Here is a 6,000-nt window from a genome sequence, read left to right on the forward strand (position 1 = left end):
AATAAGCAATTAGAGTATAATTTACAAAGTTAAGAAAGGATTTCATGCCTCTTTCACCTTCATTTCCAGAAAGCCCATGACTTTCAAGTTCAATGGTGGCCTAGTGTGTCCTTGTTTGGTATGGTTTGGTTAGGAGTGTAGGAGGGTGGAACCATACCCTGCAGTGCTCAGGAGCTATTTCTGTCACCTCTGAAATCACTCACTGAAATGCTTCAGGGACCATGCTGGGACTCAAACTCAGTGCTTCATACATGCATTGTAAGTGCTCTACCATTGAGCCATATCTCTGACTTTTATTAACGTTTTGCTGTCCTGATTTCCCACTTTCTTTTATATGACTATAGCCTTGAGAGAATGAGAGAAAATAGTAGATACAATAGATTAATTAATAAAAACAAAAACAGGTTTGCCCACATGTATACTCCTAGTGCTGGATAAAACAAGATTTGCACCAGATTCCAGGCCCTCTCTGGGAAAGTTCTGCCACCTAGGACCCTGCTCTAGAAAAAGCAGGTGTTCCAGACTTGGACAGCCTCTGATTGGTTGGAAGCTACTACCTGACTCCAACACAGTTCACTACAGGCTGGCTAGCTTTCAATGAGCTGATTCATGGCCAAGATTTCAGCCAACTGAGAGGAAAAGAACAGACACAGAATGATGTCTCCATATGCTGGATATAAGGAAAAATAGTAGGGAGATAACAAATACCCAAAGACAAATTAAACTGAGAAATGTCTTCTATAGGATGCAAATGTTCACAGTGAAGGGATAGGGAGGCCAGTGGACAGGGATAATGGTGATGGATGGAAGTGGATGAACTCTCTGGTGGAAGGTATGGTGCTAGAATGTGTTATGCATAAAATACTATCACTAACAATATTTCAAATTATGGCACCTAAAGTAAAATGTAAATATATATACATACACATATACATGTATTTATGTATATACACACATATTTTTCAGTCTATAGGCTGTCTGGTTTTGCTCAGTCTGGGCCAGGAATTGGCAGATCACTTTGACTTCTTTTCAGAATATTACTGTATTTACCTTTGACCTAGGCTGAGTAATTTTTGTTGTTGCTGGGTTTTGGTTTTTGGTTTTTGGGTCACACCCAGCAGCGCTCAGGAGTTACTCCTGGCTCTACACTCAGAAGTCGGTCCTGGCAGACTCGAGGGACCATATAGGATGCCGGGATTCGAACCACTGTCCTTCTGTGTCTAAGGTAACTCCTTACCTCCATGCTATCTCTCCGGCCCCTGTTGTTGCTGTTTTTTTGGGGGGATCACACCCAGCGATGCTTAGGTTCCTTGCTTGACACTAAGGAATCATCCTGGAGGGTTTGGGGGACCAGATGGGATGCCAGGGAATGAACCGAGGTAGGTCTCTTGCAAGCAACTTACCTTCTGTGCTATCATTCTGCCCCCTAGGCCAAGGAATTTTAAACTGAAACCTTAGATAAGAAGCTTGCAGTATATCAAACACTATTTTTCTCATAACAGCTGATATGAATTGCCTATACTACGTGAACATTTTCACTTGTATATCTAATGTAATTTCAATTTACTCTTACGCTTAAGATAAAACCTTAAGGATTTTGTTTTGTTTTGTTTTGTTTGGGGTCACAACCGGCAGTGCTCAGGGGTTACTCCTGGCTCTATGCTCAGAAATCACTCCTGGCAGACTCGGGGGACCATATGGGATGCCATGATTCAAACCACTGACCTTCTGCATGGAAGGCAAATGCCTTACCTCCATGCTATCTCTCCAGCCCTTAAGGTTTTTTTTTTTAATTTTGTTTTTGTTTTTTTGTGTGTATGTTTTGTTGTGCTTTTTTGGGCCACACCCAGTGATGCTCAGGGGTTGCTCCTAGCTTGAGGCACCATATGGGACACTGGAGGATCAAACCACGGTCCATCCTAGGTCACCGCATGCAAGGCAAACACCCTACCACTTGTGTCACCACTCTGGCTCCTTAAAACAAAGAGGTCGGAATTTAAATCTAATCGATTTGATTCCAAGACCAAACCTTTTCTTTTCTTTTCTTTTTTTGGGGTGAGGGGTGATGGTGGTTGTCTGAGCATGCAAGCCTTCTCTGTTCTACCACTCAAATCCCCAACATTTCATATGTTTCCACAAGAAACTGCCAGAAGTAATTCCTGAGCTTCACCAGGTATGACAAAAAAGAAAAAGGGGGAGGAAAGAGAAGGAAAAAGCAAGCCAGGCTCAGTGAAAGCTTCTTAATTCTCTGTTTATCATATGAGGGGGCCCTTGCACCCTCCTGACCTTCTTTCTCTTCTCCTGCATCCCTTTCAGCCTCCCTCCCACCTCATCTTCAAAGCTGAAAATATTCTTTTCAGCTGCTCAAGGACTCTTTGAAGTAGTCGTAAACAGATGGAAAGGTTGATTAATGGAGGCTTCCCAAGTTCAGGCAGGGCACCTATAAGGCAAGAGTTCTTCAAGCCCCAAAACGTGGCCTTTCTAACACTAAGTCCAGCTGCTGCAAATACTTTATGTACCCTTCAGTGAACACTTTGTAATGGATCATCATCAAACATGTATGACACTTCAGCACCTTCTTGACCTCAACATCCAGCTAGCATATAGCAGTAAATGCAGTTCTTAGAGTTTATAGAACTATTTGCTCAGCATCAGATAGAAACTAGAATTACATTTAAATTTATAAGATTCAAAACTCCCAGGGCCGGAGAGATAGCACAGTGGTAGGGCGTTTGCCTTGCATGCGAACGACCTAGGATAGAGCTAGTTCTGACCCAGTTCTGTTCCTGGCATCCCAGATGGTCCCCCGAGCCTGCCAGGAGCGATTTCTGAGCGTAGAGCCAGGAGTAGCCCCTGAGCACTGCCGGGTGTGACCCAAAAACCAACCAACCAACCAAACAAACAAACAAAAAAACCAAAAGCAGTGATGGTAAAATTGCAGGCATAAATTAAAGCAGTGATAATGTTCACACTAATAACTCTCATATTCTTCACTAATGTGCACAGGCAGTAAATAAAATGTCAATTTCATAAAGCAGTTTAAAAATTAATTTTACTGGGGGCTGGAGTGATTGCACAGCAGGTAGAGCACTTGTCTTGCACACCGCCAACCCAGGCTCAATCCCTGGCATCCCATATGTCCCATGAGGACTGCCAGGAATGATCCCTGAGCACCACCAGGTGTGGCCCCCCAAAAATAATAATTTTATTAAGTTTGAGCCTTCAAATGCTTATCTTTTTAATATTTTCCATGATAACATAGAAATAATGCATGAAACAAAATTTCTATTTCATCACAGATAATATTAAAAATTTTACGGAAGTGAATTTTACATAATGAAAAATAACCACTTTATGAGATGAGGAGAGTTCATAGTACAACAGATAGGATACTTACACACAGCTTCAACCAATCTGGGTTAAATGCTCAGCACTTCATATTGGTGCCCTGAGCACCACCAGGAATGATCCTTTAATAAGCACAGAGCCAGGAGTAAGTCCTGAGAACACCCAGGTGCAGCCCCCACCAAACAAAACAAACCTTTACCAACCACTATAAAGGTAAACAGTTGGACAAGAAATGAGAATTGAAAGGAAGCAATATGTATGATACGCCTCAGTAACAGTATTTCAAACTACAGCATCTAAAGGGAAAAAAGGAAAAAGAAAGTGGTTGGGGAGGGAGGGAGGGAGAGAGAGAGAGGGAGAGAGAGAGAGAGAGAGAGAGAGACAGAGAGAGACAGAGAGAGACAGAGAGAGACAGAGAGAGACAGAGACAGAGAGACAGAGAGAGACAGAGAGAGAGACAGAGAGAGACAGAGAGACAGAGAGAACCCACCTTAGAGGCAGACTGGGGATCGGAGAGAATTAAGAGAGCAACTGGGAAAATTGGTGGCAGGAAATGAACACTGGTGAAGAAATGGGTGTTGGAACATTGTATGACCGAAATTCAACTGTCAACAACATTTTTTTTTAATTCTGTATCCCACGGTGATTTAATAAAAACAAAATTAAAAGAAAATAGAAACCCTTACCATTTCTGAGGGACGAATTATGGCATTTAGTATATTTATAAATTGTGCAATTACCACCTCTATCCAGCTCCAAATACTTTCATCACTCTAAAAACAAAATTCATTCACATTAAATAGATACTCTGTGCAGAAAACACTTTTGTTGTGTACAGAAGTTAGTTGAGTGTCTCCCAGGAAAAGCATCTGTGCATTTGTCTGGGTTGCAAACTGATCTAGCCTCTCTTTTTTAAGACTTTATAGTCCATTGTAATTTATAGCAAGTAAAATGTCAATTTGTCAATCTACATAAACAAAATCTTATTACAGTCAAATATATATATACATATATATATATTGTTGCTTTTTGGGTCACACCCTGTGATGCTCAGAAGTTACTACTGGTTATGCGCTCAGAAATTGCTTTTGGCTCAGGGGCCCATATAGGATGCTGGGGATTGAACCCAGGTCCATCCTGGATCGGCCACATGCAAGGCAATCACCCTACCGCTATGCTATCGCTCCTGCCCCATGTCTATAATATTTTTGTGTTTGTTCAGTTTTTTGGTGATATGATAAATATCATCTAATCTACACTAGGGATTACTCCTGGCAGGACTCAAAAGATCACATGGGGTGCTGGAATATCGAACCCCATGTTCAACACATGAAAGATAAGTGACTTCCTTATTTGTTGTACTATCGCTCTGGCCCCAATTAAAAAATTTTAAAGACTATTTTTACTTTACTTAAAACAATGATCAGCATTCAAAGTTTTTCAAACTTGGATATTTGGCATTTTCTCAAAAATGTATGAAATGAGAATGTCACTTCAAGTAAAACAACTCTGAGTATTTGTGGTCAATGATAAATCGAGATTAATTAGAATTTTGGAAAACTTGAATGTTCCATCACAAACTTGACAATTTCCTAAAACCTAATTTCTTTCTGTTTAGGTAGGTAATATTAATGAGTGAGATTTTGATTTTGTAAAATTAGTGTGCAACATTTGGGAGAGCTGCATAACCCAGTAAACCAATATTTTCCAAATGACCAATTCATAGTGAAGCCAAATCAGGATGTTAATGTAACTAAGTACAAAAAGCTCATTCACACTTCATACAATCACACTTCAAGAACTCAGAACTTGAACAGTTTTGGTGTAAGTATCAAAATAGAATATTCACAAAATTATTCTGATTAAGGCCGATAATTGTCATCAATTTTGTTTGTTTTGTTTCTTGGCCACACTCACTGGGTGCTTAGGGGTTACTCCTAGCTCTGCACTCAGGAATCACTTCCAGAGGTAAAGTTGGGGGACCATATGGGATGTGAGACTCAAACCCCGGTCAACTATGTGCAAGGCAAGGCCTTACCCACTGTACCATCTCTCCACTTTCCCTCTCATCAATTTTTTTTTTTTGGAAGAACACAACCTGCAGTGCTTGGAGATCACTTTTGGCCATCCTAAGGGGACTGTATGGGGTGCGAGAGATTAAACCTGGGTAGGCCATGTAAAAGGCAAGTGCCCAACCTGCTGTAGTATCTCTCAAACCCCTATTACTTTTATTATATATGTAATATATTATACCATTTTAAAATAACATTTTATAGGTTGATTTTTGTTTGTTTGTTTTTGAGCCACACCCGGCAGTGCTCAGGGGTTACTCCTCGCTATCTGCTCAGAAATAGCTTCTGGCAGGCAGGGGGGACCATATGGGACGCCGGGATTTGAACCAACCACCTTAGGTCCTGGATCGACTACTTGCAAGGCAAACGCCACTGTGCTATCTCTCCAGCCCCAGGTTAATATTTTTTAAATTCTTCTTCTTTAAGCACCATGATTACATACATGATTGCAGTTGGGTATAGGTTAATACTTAATAAAAAGAAGGTTGGATGGGGCCGGGCGGTGGCGCTGGAGGTAAGGTGCCTGCCTTGCCTGCGCTAGCCTAGGACGGACCGCGGTTCGATCCCCCGGCGTCCCATA

Source organism: Suncus etruscus, chromosome 15 (assembly GCF_024139225.1).
Source record: "Suncus etruscus isolate mSunEtr1 chromosome 15, mSunEtr1.pri.cur, whole genome shotgun sequence".
Taxonomy (NCBI): Eukaryota; Metazoa; Chordata; class Mammalia; order Eulipotyphla; family Soricidae; genus Suncus; species Suncus etruscus.